The following is a 14288-nucleotide window of genomic DNA, read 5'->3' on the forward strand; positions in this document are numbered from 1 at the left end:
CCATCTGCAGCTAGAAACTTACCTGGCCTGTCAGCTGCATGGTGGTGACCTCTGGCCTGCACATTTCTTCCCCAGTGTTGGAGTGTGTTACTGTTGGTGGGAGATCAGCTCAGAGAATAGAATAGAACCGTGAATCTTCATTTGGTGAATTATATGTGATGTTACATAAATTAATTTTTTCTATGCCAAAGATTTCTCAACCGGAAATTATAGCATGTCTACAAATAAAATTGCGCATGAGAGTTGCTGAGCACAGAATCTAGGAATGTGTCATGTTTTTAGTGAGTTCTTATTCTTCTTGTTCAGATTCACTATAACAGGAACCAGAGAGGTGGCTGATGAGGAGCAATGGAGCAGCCAACAGCAGCAGCAACCACAGTCACTGTAAGAGAGAACACCACAGAGAAAGGCAAGTAAAACCAGTTCTCTGCTGGTGCTGTTGTAAGTTTTCTGTTGCTTTGGAAAGGCATAATAGTTGGATCTTAAGCTGCCATCTATGGTCCCCCTGTGTGGCCTTCTTGGTGGGTGGCTGTGACTGGAGGCCCCTTACCTAGTTGTTCCCCTTAACATTCCTTTTAGAGTGACTGCAGGTGATGGAGAGTTTCCACTATTCTGTTGTCATTTGTTTTAATTTTATTTGTTATAATCCCCATGACATACAGTGCTGTTTTTTGAGCAGATAGTCAATGAATAATTAAAGAGACTGAAAACCAAGTAATTTTTAATACATTTATCCTTGCAGCTACCATGGATATTGTGACTTAAAAGTTTTGGCCCTCATTTTCCCCGTGCCTGGAGAATGTGCATCATCATTTTCTGTAATGCTAAAGTACTGCTGGGGCTCCTTTATGTCGTACACACACCTCACATTTCCTCTGAGCAGACTCTTAGATTGAACATTGTTTCTCAGTATTTTTAATCTTTTGTTTCTTCTCCTTCTTCTTCCACTAACCCTTTCCTCCCCACCCCTTTCTCCCTCACTTAGTGCTTCTTTCACCTGTGCTCTCCCCAGACCATTCTTCCCTCATGTGCCTTTCTGTCTCTGTTTATCCCTTTCAAGTGTGTGCTGTTACTGCACAGGGTTAGAAGGATACTCTTCACAGTGAAGATACCAGTCTCATGTGAAAAAAATGCTCCATGTACTTGGGGCCCCTGGTACCTGGGACAGTCTAGAATGACACCATTGAGGCATTTTCCTTTGGTGCAAAACTGAAGAAAGTGCCCTCATCTCTGTCATTTGTATGATAAACTTTAATGTAATCCAATGTTGGGCAAAGGCCACTTCATAGTAAAAAATAAGAATTGCAGATGAAAACAAGATCCTCCTTGTGAACATATAAATGGCAATAGGGATTGTGGCAATATGATATTGTTAATGTTATTTGGTTGTTGATTTTGGTTGTGTTTCTGCCACCAGTTGCAATCAGTGGCTGGGTTAAAACTAGCATTACAAGTGTGTACTGCAGTATCATTAGAGCTAAAGACACTTGATATCTGTAAGTGGAGAATGGCTGTGTGCTGTGCTTGGCTGGGTCAGGAATATGTGTGAGGATTAATTCTAATGACTTCAAGAGCTCTGGATCTTGTTAGGAGGATGATGGGAATTATGTTTTCCCAGGGTTCTGTATGAGCCAGTCTTCAATGAATAAAATGTAAATATCAGACACATTAAATGCCTAGAGCTTCCTGAGATACCTGTGGCAGTTCTGCTGATGTTGAATTAGGTCACGATGTTTTTTTTTTTTTATGTTCACGTATTGTTGTTTTACAAATAGTGGTTCAAGATACAAAAATGGAACATGTAAAGTGGGAATTCAAAGAGCGAGACTGCAAACATTACTGTTCAAGTGTCCAACAAAAACTTAGCAACATGATTGCCAATCCTATACACTTAAACATACATACATTTATCCATATCTTCAATTATGTTGAGATTGAATAAACTCAAGCAAGTTATTAGCACTCTGAACAAAGAATAATACTATTGCTCGGTTTCCCATTATGATACTCCAGGTTCAGCACTGGGTATTTTAGTGCCTCTTTTTCTTCAAAGTATGTGTTAATTTCATCATGAGTCATAAGATCAGTTCTCATAAACTGTTTATAGATTCTACCCATGCATGAGTCTTAACATGTATTTCTATCCTTTCTATATTAGAGTGAGAAACAAAACAAAGCAAGGCAAAACAAAACATATTCCTATAAACACATGAAATGAAATAAACATATAAGACCATTGTACAAAGAGTTCTACCATGGTTCCTGTGTTGTCTCTTATTATCTCCAGGAGAACTGGCTATATCATTAGACATAATAAATTGAATATATCAGTACTTAACAGTATTAATAAAAACAACTTTGTATATAGTATAGAACTTCAAAAACCAGCAGTTACCAAACCAGAATGTGTATTGGAGAGTCTTGTCATCTTCAGTGTAGTTGCCTATACTCTCAAGACTTGATACTATCAATCATATCAGTTTTCAATAAAATCTTCTCTGCCTCATTTCTGTTATGCATTTTTTTTGCCATCAGTTGACTGCTGTTCTTCTTCATTCTGTTTTCTACTCCATTCATTGAGGCCTCTCTGCCACTGTTCCTGGAATCCTTATAGTTTTCTCCCTCTATCTCTCTCTAGAATGCCCTACAGTATTGTCTGTAGAGTTGGATTGGTGGTTGTGAATTTATCAAGTTCCTCCTTGTCTTGGAAGCATCTTGTTTCTCCATTAATTTCTAGAGACAATTTTTCAGGGTATATCAATCTGAGATGGAGATTATAGTCTTTCAGGGCTTGGAATATTTCACTTCAGGCTCTTCTTGACATGACGGTTGGTGTCGAGAAGTGTGTTGTTATTCTGATGGGCCTTCCTTTATACGAGATCTGTTCCTTGTCTCTAACAGCTTTTAATATTCTGTTCATATATTGAATTTTGGGGATCTTGATTAATATATGCCTGTGTGTAGCTCTGTTTTGGTTGTAGGTGGCTGGAGTTCTGTATGCCTCATATATTAGAATATCATTTACTTTTCCTATGTTTGGGAAGTTTTCCTGAATTATTTCTGTGAATAACCTTTGTGGTTCCTTGTTTGTACTCTAGCTTCTTCACTCACATACTTTATTGTCAAGTTATAGATCCTTTTGTCATCTTCTAGCCTTCGCATTGTTACTGCTTGTTTCCTTGTTATTTTTAAAGAGTTTTCCCTTTCATACTCCCACATTGCAAAATTGTCCTCCATTTTGTATAATCTATCCTTAGTTTCTTTCAAGCTGATTTTCCATCTTTCCATAGAGTTTTTAATTTCCCGATGATCTCTTTGAATCGGCTTCATGTATTCTATTTTTTTTATATTCTTCATCAAATCGTTCTCTCATTTGTTTGAGTTCCTCCCTTCTTTCATCTGTGTCTGCCTGAGGGGTGCTTAGTACCTCTTTAATTAGTCTTCTTATATCTTACTTTATTTGGCTAAATATTTCACTTTTGAACTCATCTATGAGGTCCTGAATTTGTCTCTTTATGTCCACTGGCATGTGTCTGATATTGCACGTTTGCTGCTCTCATTCTCCTTTCTATTTACCTGTCCTGGGTCAATGTTCTCAGGGTTGGGACCTGGGGACTTTTTGTTGTTGCTTCCTCTTCTCATCTTTTGTTGATTCTTCCAGGAGGCCCCAGTTTCTTTCTTTGTTGGTTACAATTCTTCTGAAGGGTGCTGGCTAGATGACCCTTCCCACTAAGTCACAGTGTTTTAAGCAAAATATTACAATAAATAGTTCGAAAGAGGCTAAACAATGTTGCTGCTCAATTGCAGTGCATGAAGCTGACCTCAAGAGGGCAGCACATGCAGACTTCTGTAGGTGAAATCTTCAGTATCTTCCTGTTCAAGGGGCTGTGATCCCACAAATGAAAGGATCCCCAAGGGGAAATTGCCCTTGAGTGTAGTATAGGTTAAGTTTACATTTGAAAACCAAAATACCTTTCTATTAATGTTATTTTGACTCTTGGGCACAAATCTCTTTCAGTTTCATTTATTCATTCATTCTTTCTTTCATTCTTCCTTTTTATTTTTATCATAGTAGCCAATCCTTCTGTGCCGCCAACATGGATTTCTCTTCATCTCTTTGCTTTGCACACTGTGGTACCTTTGATGTCCCAGTCTGCTTTCATCTGTTACTGCTTGCCTTGTCTTTCAGAATTGTGCCTCATAGCTTAGTGCAGATCCCTGATCACCAGAATCTGTCCTGTGCCTCTGGGTTATGACAACACCAGCTAGAATCATGAGACATCTCAAAATTCTAACCTGTTCCCTTGCATGTCTTCAGTTCCCCTGCCTCTCCTTGCTGATTCCCTTCAACTCCCTTGGTCTTACAACATATGTTTTCAAATTCTCCAATTGCAGAGATTCAAACCTGTGGAACACTTATCATGACTTTTAACCTTTTTATTACACAACACATCCAGAAAGACAATGAAGTTCTTTTGTTTTGCCTTTAAAATACAGTCAGTATCTGCCTACTTTTCATTACAGCCTCTGTTGGGTCAAGGGTGTGCACAAGGAAGACCTCGCAGTGGAGAATTTTCTTCTCTCTCTCTTCCATGACACAGGTCCTTGCTGCTCTGCTGCCTTCCTCAGTCTCTCTCCCAGGCAAAGTCCTCAGATGAAACTTATTGTCCTGATTCATCAACCTCTTCCTTTCACACAGAACAGGATGTGCTGTGCTATTCCCCAGGCAGTGATGCAGGAGGGCAGCTGGGCCTCTCCAGGCAGAGAGGTTTGTGTTCAGGGCTGTAGCACTGTGGGAGGGTCATGTGTAGTTTGCACACAATAATAAACTCCAGCATCCTCAGCCTCCACCCTGCTGATTTTGAGTGTGAAATCTGTTCCTGACCCACTGCCAGTGAACCTCTCTGGGGTCCAAGAGTACTTGTCAGAAACCTCATAAATCACACCCCTTGGAGCCTGGCCAGGCTTGTGCACCAACCAGTGCAAATAGGTGTATCCATCACTATACAAGAGGCTCTGACTGGACCTGCAGGAGATGGAGGCTGGCTCTCCAGGGGAGACAGATAGCAAGAGTGGAGTCTGGGTCATCACTACATCTCCTGTGGATCCTAAAATGATGAAGGAGAAGTGCAATGTCAGGAGCTAACATCATAAGCCATTTTGATAGATTTCTGTATTTTGTCACTATCAAGTGAAATTAGTATCTTTAATGTAATGTACAATGAAGGATTTTCAAATTTGAGATTGCATCCAAGGTTTCTAATTATAAGAACCCCTCTAGAATTCATCTCTGCAACCCTCTCTTTCTTTGTTGTAATCTTCATCAAAGGGCAGTTATTGAGTGCCTCAGGAATTTTCTTCACTCATTGATATAACCTCCCATACCCACGCTTCAACTCAGGACTGCCACATCTCATGTATGGACAGGATTGATCAGGTGGAGTGGGTCCCTGACAGTCACCCTCTCAGACTGACCCCGCCTCATTTCCCAGTGTTCTTACCATTGATCCAGAGTAAGAGCAGCCCTAGGAGCTGAAGGGGGAGCCTCATTTCGAGAAACTGAACTGAAGAGTCCTGATCAGGCAAGGCCACCTTAGAACCAGCTTTTATCTGAGACTCAATTGGGAAGTTCCTCCCTCGGGAACCCAATGCAAATTCCCAGGTGGGTGCAGTGGTGCAGAAAGTGAAGAGCATGGTGGGTGGCTTCTCATGTGAACCCAGTGGTATAAAATATCTTCTGCATTTGGGGGAAAACAATGGAGCTACAATCCATTCTGTCTGCAGCAGTGGGTACAAAGATCTCCAGGAAAATCTGACTCTGCAGCACAGACACAGTGCTCATGACTCTGCCCATCCCAGACAGGACTTCAGTTCCCAGGATACAGGGGTTTGTGCAGATCAGTCTCTGGGAGGGGAATGCTCATGTTTCTTAGCCTTATGGAAAAGTAAGCAGCAATTGTAAGTTTATCAGAACTCATTTTTTTAGCATTTTCTAGCATTAACACCATTTAGAAGTGATGAGAAGACCTTTTTTTTAACCAGTCAACATTCATCATCTTAGAAGCAAGTATTAGAAATAATCTTTTCCTTGAAATAGGAATCAAATGACATAGGAGCACTAAAATCAAAAGTATATGATACAGAGAAAAACATCTGTATTCATTTGGAGACCTACTGGTCTTATATAATATGCTCTATCTTATGACCTACTCTGTCTTATATAATATGCTCTATCTTATACAATATGACTTATATAGGTGGATATGAAATTCCTTGTGACTAGATTTTCAAATTGGTCAATATCTGCTCAAGTTTGTCTTGCAGACACACACACACACACACAAACACACACAGACACACACAGACACACACAGCAGTTTTATTTTTTAGGCAAAGATTTCTCTTGGTTTTATACTAAAGGAGAAATAATTGATGCTAGTTTTTTCTGAACTATCATAAAGCAAGCTTTTCATAGCTAATCTTTGTTTTAATAAATACTGTGCAGTCATGCTCCACAGTTTAAAGAGACATTCTCAATGTCAGATGTCCCCACTGAATACAGGGTATTAATGCCTCAGTGTAGTTTGAACAAAAGGCTACTATGGTCCTGGAGTTTTTTCTGAGATGGGAGAGATTTAAGCCAAGCTGTCATTGGTCTGTAAATTCATGTGATTTTTTATTGCAGCCCAAAGCTGCCATGTGCCTCTCACAGATTTGGAAAGGAATGTTTGTGGCAAAGGATGCTATAATGTGTGTTTTTATTGTAAATAAGGGACACTGTTTGTACTTATCAACTGCTGTTTTATTGTAAATAAGAGATGCTGTTTGTACTTATCGGGTATGTGTGTGTGTGTGTGTGTGTGTGTGTGTGTGTGTGTGTGTGTGTGTGTTGGGGCTTAAACTTACGACATTCACACTGAGCTGTATCGCCAGTCCTTTGTATTTCTCTGATTTTGAGACTGGGTCTCAGCATTGTTCACCTGCCCAGTGTCTGCCCCACCTGTCCATCCTCCTGACTCAGCCTCACTGTGCTGGGCTGATTGTTGTTCACTATCTGTATTGGGTGACTGTCTTCTGAATGTGTGGGCTCCTACCAAACAGTCTGAGAAGTTGAAACATTCATTTTTTGGTCCTATCTGGACTCCTTAGGCCCTGTTCCTCATCTATCTCACCAGGATCAGTAAGAATGAAATGAAAAATAAATTCAGCTCATTGGAGCAGACACATGACAAAGTTCTAAAGCTTAACACAGAGTGACCAGGAATTGTTAGCATCATACTGAGACACATTGGGCCAGCTTTCATATTCTTGTCCTTGTAAAGAGGGAGGCTTTAGAAACCACATGCTGTTTGGCTGTGTTGTATTGAAGTGAATTAGCATCTTAGGTGAGACTCATATCAGGGTATAAGAATTTGTTTTAATATTTCATAGCTAAGAATACAATTATAGAAATAATCTTCTGAAAGCAAAATTAATGGTGATATTACACTGATTAAATCAACTAATAAACCACAAATTGGGTTGTGAATATTTGTAGCTTAATTATGAGGATGATTTCAGTGCTTTTATAGTGTATATAAAATGTATTGGGATGTCAGTTTTCTACAGTTGATTAATGTTTTATTTTTCCTTAGTTTCCTTTACTTCTTAAATAATATGAAGTTTAAAATTTACTTCCTAAATATCTTGTCTTAGGAGCCAGATCAGAAGAATTGGAAGAGCCCTTTGCTGTCTGATATTTTCAGTGATATTTACCTATCTATATGAGTTTTAGTACCTAGCATAGCTGACTTTGTAATCATGGCTCTTTACATAGCTGCTGTGAGCATTCTTGACGATTTTGTATCGCTGTATCCTCCTCCAAACAGGGTTTCATTTTGCACTTCATCTACCACATTCAAGGTTAAAATTCCCAATCTTTCTGAAGCAGACATTTTTGAAATACAGACATTAGCTCATACTGGTCTGCACTCATTACTTTCAAGGAAATCTTGTTTTTTTTTAAAATCTCATTTCCTAGGCTACTTTGAGCCCTCTTTTCAGTTCATCAGTTCATTCCTGTGGGAATGGTAATTTCTATTCCCCCTCTGCTGTACACTTCACCCACAGAGACCACTTGTGAGCCAATTTAGTTTAGGCCCCTAGGAGTCTGCACAAAGCGAGTTCTGGCTCAGGCTTCTACTGTGTGGCTCATGCCCCGGTTGGAGACCAGAGCTCCTGTTTGCTGTGCTGTTCAGTACTTTCCAGATGAATGTGACAGGTGCTCAGGCAGGTTTGGTGACAAAATTAAAAAATGAGTCCAAATTTTTCCCTTTTGTCTTTCCTCTTCTCTCCCCTCTCCTGCCTCTTCCTCCTGCTTTCTTTCTTCACTTGTCCTCCCACTCCCTTTTTTCAGTTCTCTCTTTTGTGTGCTTTCTGTGCCCTGTTTTATTATTTCACGAGGATTGTGGATCTGAGGTAGCCGGGGTGTCACTGTGTAGCCACAGCCTCTTTAGATGGATGTTTTACTTGCAACTAAAGCTCTCTGCATCACACCTAGTAGCTGTTACTGGGGAGTTCCCCAGTTGGCTTTAGAGCTTCTAGTTTGTCCTTTGTATCTGTTTTTGTCACACAAATACATTTTCTGTGATATTTTGATTCTGTATCAGCCACATTCCCAATGCACTGCACATGTCTAAGGAGAAACCAGTTACTCTTCTAAATTTGAATCTCAGGTAAGGAATTTATTCTGCAAGTGAGAGCTTCTGCAGAATTGTGAATTTTTTAGTAGAAATTCATTGTAACTCTTGTAACATCCAGGAGTGATGATGTAACCTGGGGCATCTTAGGAAAGTCCCAATAGTTGGCAGTGAACTATTGTGGGCTTCAGAAAACACAGTGGACCCTAAGCGCCCCGTCCTGCAGTACCTGTTTGGAGGTGGCCTCATGATACACTTGTGGAGAGGGGAAAGATCACCCTCATGCTTGCTCAGAGTTGAAGTGGTTGTCACTCCTCTTGTGGAGGACCCTGCCTTGTATGGAGATCAGTGGACCCATCACATTTGGCTGGCTGAGGGGTGTAGTTTTGAATACAGTGAGAGTAAGACCATGTGGCAGATGGTTCCTTTCATCTGCTGCCTCTTGTAGTGTAGGAGTCAGTGGTGAATTCTTTTTCTCTAGTTTGTAACACATTTACAGATGTGAACTCAGATGGACCTCAGCTCCATCCCTGAAAGTGCAGAGTGAATACATGTGCCCCACGTGTGCCTATCTGGCCAGCAGGCTCCAAGGCTAGGTGCAGGGGTAGCAGCTCCATGCACATAAGCACATGCACATAGACAAACAGAAATGGACACACACAAATACACACGCACACACACACACACACACACACACACACACACACACACACCCTTTCCTGGTCATGCCTAGGGGCTAAGACATAGCAGAGCTCACCTGTCAGCAGAATCTGCTGTTGGAGAGGAAAGCACACCTGTCCTGGGCTGGGATCTACCACTCTCCTCACATAAGTACTAATTCAGTATTAGAAAACCTAGAAAAATACTTCTGTCATATAACTTTCTCAGCAAGAGAATTCTAGAGTTTGCTTCACTTGCTCTGCTTTGTTTTGTGTTTTCCTTTACCAACTTTATTTACTTATATTTAATGTGGTCCAGTATTTTGATCTCTTGTCCTTTTTTATTTCTATGACTCATTTTCTTATTGTTGTATTATGCTGTTTATTTTATCATATTTTCAGTCCCCTTTTAAGCTTATTATATTATCAAATTTATCTTTATTAATTTATGTGTTTCTAGTTCACTCTGCATTATTTTGACTCTTTTTAATTTCTACAGTTGATGCATTTGTTAAATTTAATTGATTTTTTACTGTACTTCCATATCTTGATGGGTACTGATGGAAAGACAGAGCTTTACATAACCATAAATTCCCTAACTACTGTTGACCCATGTTAGATATTCCCTGAGAATTCTCTCGCCCCTTTGGATCTTGTTATGTTAGTGGGTTCTGTGGCATTCCTGTGACAAATGAGGGGTCATTTCCTGTTTTCAAGTCACTCCTGCATTCTGATGAGGTCAGATTCATAAATGAATTGGGTGTTCAGCTGTGCCCACTGGATTGGTGGGGAATATGTGATAGAGCCTAGTGCACACATGGCCAGGATCATTACTAATCACAGTGTTAGCCTTCCATGATGCACCCTTCCTCCATATTGCAATTGGGTCTGATCCATAATTGAAAGTGCAAAAGGTACCTCTTTAACTCTGTGATCCTTCCTGAGTAGTAGGCTGGGTCTCCGAACCTGTAAACCAGACTGACACCACCTCATCCCCTAGTGAACCTTACACAATATGCGAAAAAAGGTCGATAGAGTACAAATGTTATACACCAATTGCATCTTATTAACCATCTCAGGTTTACATCCAAATTGAAAAAAAAAGAAGAATAGAATTTGCAAAGCTCAAAGAACCTGTGGAAGTCAGCCACATCCTCTTTATGTGGCAGAGTCTGCACAGAACACAGGTCCCCATGCTCTTTTGATTTTCTATTTAGTCATGCACAGAAGCCTTTTCTGCACTCTGGTGTACTAATAAACTTTTCCAGTGTGCCAAACATTGCAGGTGACCAGCTGGACCTTCCAGGCTGGGAGGATTTTTCTCAGGGTTGCATCACTGGGGGAGGACATCCTATTCCTTGATAACAGTAATAAACTCCAGCCTCCTCACCCTGACCTCTGCAGATTTTGAGTGTGAAATCGTTTCTTGATAAGCTGCTAATGCACCTTTCTAGGACCGAAGAGTGCTTTTTGAAAACCTGAAAAATCATGCCTTGTGGAGCCTGGTATGGCTTATGTACCATTATCTCAAATAGATTATTCCATCACTATGCTCAAGACTCTGTTTGGAACTAGAGGAGAAGGAGCCTGGTTCTCCGGGTACCAAAGAGAGAGAGAGAGAGTGGGGTCTTGGCATCTGAATATCTCCTGTGGACCCTTAATCATTGGATAGAAAGACAAGGTCATGTACAGGCATGATGATTCATTTTCATATTGTCTCCATTATTTCATATTTGAAGCTAAATTATTTTTGTGATTTTCATATATAGGAAAAAGTGTTCACTTATAATAAAGTATCCAACATTTGCACCCACTTGAGAATTAATGTGGATCATCCTTCTCTTTCTTTGTGACATCACCACCTCACCATAGCTCCAGCTCCAATGGAATTCTCCTCACTCCCACAGACCTCAAGCTCTTGTTCTCACCCTGTCCAAGAAGGCTGCAGTCTCTCACATGGAGAGAACAACACAGGTAACAGTGGGACCCCATCCCGCTCACTGATTCTCCATCCTCATCTCCCTCCATCCTCACCAGGGATGCAGAGCATTACCAGCTCCAGGAAATGAGCGGGTAGCCTCATTTTGAAATGCTGAAGTGAGGGTCCAGATGAATCAAGACAGGTTGAGTTTTTATCTGGAACTTGAAGGGAAGCCTCTCCTTGGGGACATCATGCAAATGTCCTGGTGGGCATAGTAAAGGGCAGGATGGGAGGCCTCTCCCATGAGCAAAGTTGCTTCAAATCTCTATATTTGGGGAAAATCAGAAGAGCAAAGTCCATGTGTTGTCCAGCACTAGGAGGAAGGATCCCATTTCAAAAGGCAGCGTCCATATTGCAGTGCGGTGCCTCAGTGCTCTTCCCCAGTAAGGAAACCACTGCCACTTCCAGTTACTGCTCAGCACAGCAGCTTTGTGCTAGTGACAACATGGAGCCTGGAGAGGGCTTCTGGCAAATGTGGTTTAGAGGTGAACTATTGAGATGTTAGTCTTCATGGGCACAAGGGTTACACACCATGGGGCACTGCTGTCAACAGAATTTTCCAGGGATATAAAAAAAATTTCTGTTTCAGATAGAGAATTAGGTGTCCTGTTGAAGGCAAGTGAAGAAGGAGACAATGATTGTGCCTTAGGTAATCAATACATAATTCCCAGGCAGTAGTTTAATTGATGAATATCCTGTCTTACTTATCTCCACACAGAGATGTTAATATGAATATGAACAGATATTAACATGTAAATGGGTATACTATAAACATATGTTTGTATAGAAATACATCTCTCTATATGTTTTTGCATGTTAATCTGTATCTTTGTATACAGACATGAAGGAATATGTATCTATAAATGTGTATATATATATATATATATATATATATATATATATATATATGGCTATATATAAATGCATATATGTACATTCCAATGTACTAGATTAATTAAAATTGTTCTTAGGGGGGTAATTCCTTTGAAATCTTTCTTAATTTGGGGGATTTTGAGACACAATCACACTTTGTAGTTCATCCTGGCCTTGAGTTCACTGTGCAGCCCAGGCTAGGTTCAAACAGGTCAGCTACATATCCTCATTCCATCAGAAACTGCTCACTCACTGTACAGACACCCGAGGGTCTGTGGTTAACTCACCAGTTCAGTCACCCTGGGTTTGGAAGAGATTTCACTGTTACTATCAGCAGCTTATAAGCTGAAGACATAACATAATGTCTACAACCAGTGTTGTAGTCATTCTCCCTGTGTGATTCATCCTGGAGCATCCTGAACTCATTTTAGTGTCCATGCTGCTGTTTGCTGGCCATGTGACATGGGAGGTGCACTCTCTCCATCTGCCTAAAAACTGTATCCCATTCCTTCTGATAAGAATGGTGACAGGGTTTAGCAGAAAATTAAATGGACTGGTGTGCCTTACATACTTTACTATGGAAGATTCTTACAGAAAAACTAAGACATCCACGTTACTTTTCCATTTCTACAGAAAGATTTCACATGAATTTATGTCTTGAACATGCAAAAGTCATCAAGTTACACTTCTGCAGGTCAGAAGTCCAACTCAGTGCTCAGTGTGATAGAGCCAGGATGCTGTCAGGATGCATTCACTCTGGAGGATGTAGGAAGGAATCTGTCCTTTTAAAATCCTAGAAGTGTCCCAGAGCCTGTGTCCCTCATATTCTTACTCCCAGCATTTCCTCCTGGCCCCTCTCCAGGTCACATCTCTGTTTGTGGCCTCCCTGTGTGCTGTCCAGATATCAGTGCTGAGAAACCTCAGTCCATAGGAAAAAGGGTGAGATTTTGTGTTGCAGAGATTCTGCTTTGCAGTTTTTCAACCTCAGTTAATTAAAAATATTCCATTTTTAAGGAGGAAAACTTTGTTCCCCTGTGGGAATAATGAGCTAGCTGATTCCATTTATGCATCCATTTTCAATTGCAAATCAGCATTGTCTGTTCTAAGACAGCGAAGACAGTGAATTTTAAAGTTGTTTTTTTTTCTATAAAGTGGCCATTGTTTGCTTGCTTAGTGTGTACCAGGAGAACAGACATATTGAGTGGCATCATGGAGAGGCCATGGTGATGTTTTCAGTGTGGTGTAAAGATACAATGGGATGCACCAAAGTGAGATCCTCACCTCCAACGGAGCTATCTATGGAACTATGACAGCAGGAATGACTGATATACTTTATCCAAAATTAAAAACAAATGGTTTCCCTAGAAAACACTGCAATTTAAATACTTTGTGGTGTTCACATTGAAGGAAAGCTCTCTATGAGTATCTGAGACATCTAGAACATTTATGCAGGGTGCAGGCAGCAGTGAGTCTCAGGTGAGTTTGTTGTAGGTGAACAGAGTGCACCCGGGAAAACCAATGGGTACTGGTCCTGACTTAGAGCCAGAATATGTTTTTCAACGCACAGTTACACATGTGTCAAAATCAATAGTATAATATACTGGAAACGTGGCTTTTTATAAATGTAAAATTTATTCCTATCATCCTGTCCTAAAAAGGAAAAAGTTCTGTTATTGTGGCTCTGCTGTAGCACTGAGCATTATGGAAGCCCATATGAGGAAAATAATGTATTGATTTACACAATTCTTATCTAAGGGAATTGTTATCCTCTATGGCTAACTTTTTTTCTCATACAAATGTTGAAGATCTTTTGTTTTGGGGACTTTCATGGGAGCTGTTAAGTACTGAGTTGGGTAATATTTTCATTTAAAGTTTCTTTGAAAAATCAAAAATGAGGATTTATATGATCCTTTCTTGTACAGATGGTAATTCTGCATACAGAGTATTAAATGGAGATGCTGGAGTCTGGCCTCAGGCTCTGGTACACAATCGACCCAGTGGCCCAGCAGTTGGCTTCCTAGCAGCTGGCCTTGAGGATGTCACCCTAGTTGCTGACTCACCTTTGTTGTGGGGATCTGAAGATCCTGATGCTGTCTG

The sequence above is a fragment of the Cavia porcellus genome, unplaced genomic scaffold, assembly GCF_034190915.1.
Source record: "Cavia porcellus strain 051 isolate PalLab524CR breed Dunkin Hartley unplaced genomic scaffold, mCavPor4.1 scaffold_18, whole genome shotgun sequence".
NCBI lineage: Eukaryota > Metazoa > Chordata > Mammalia > Rodentia > Caviidae > Cavia > Cavia porcellus.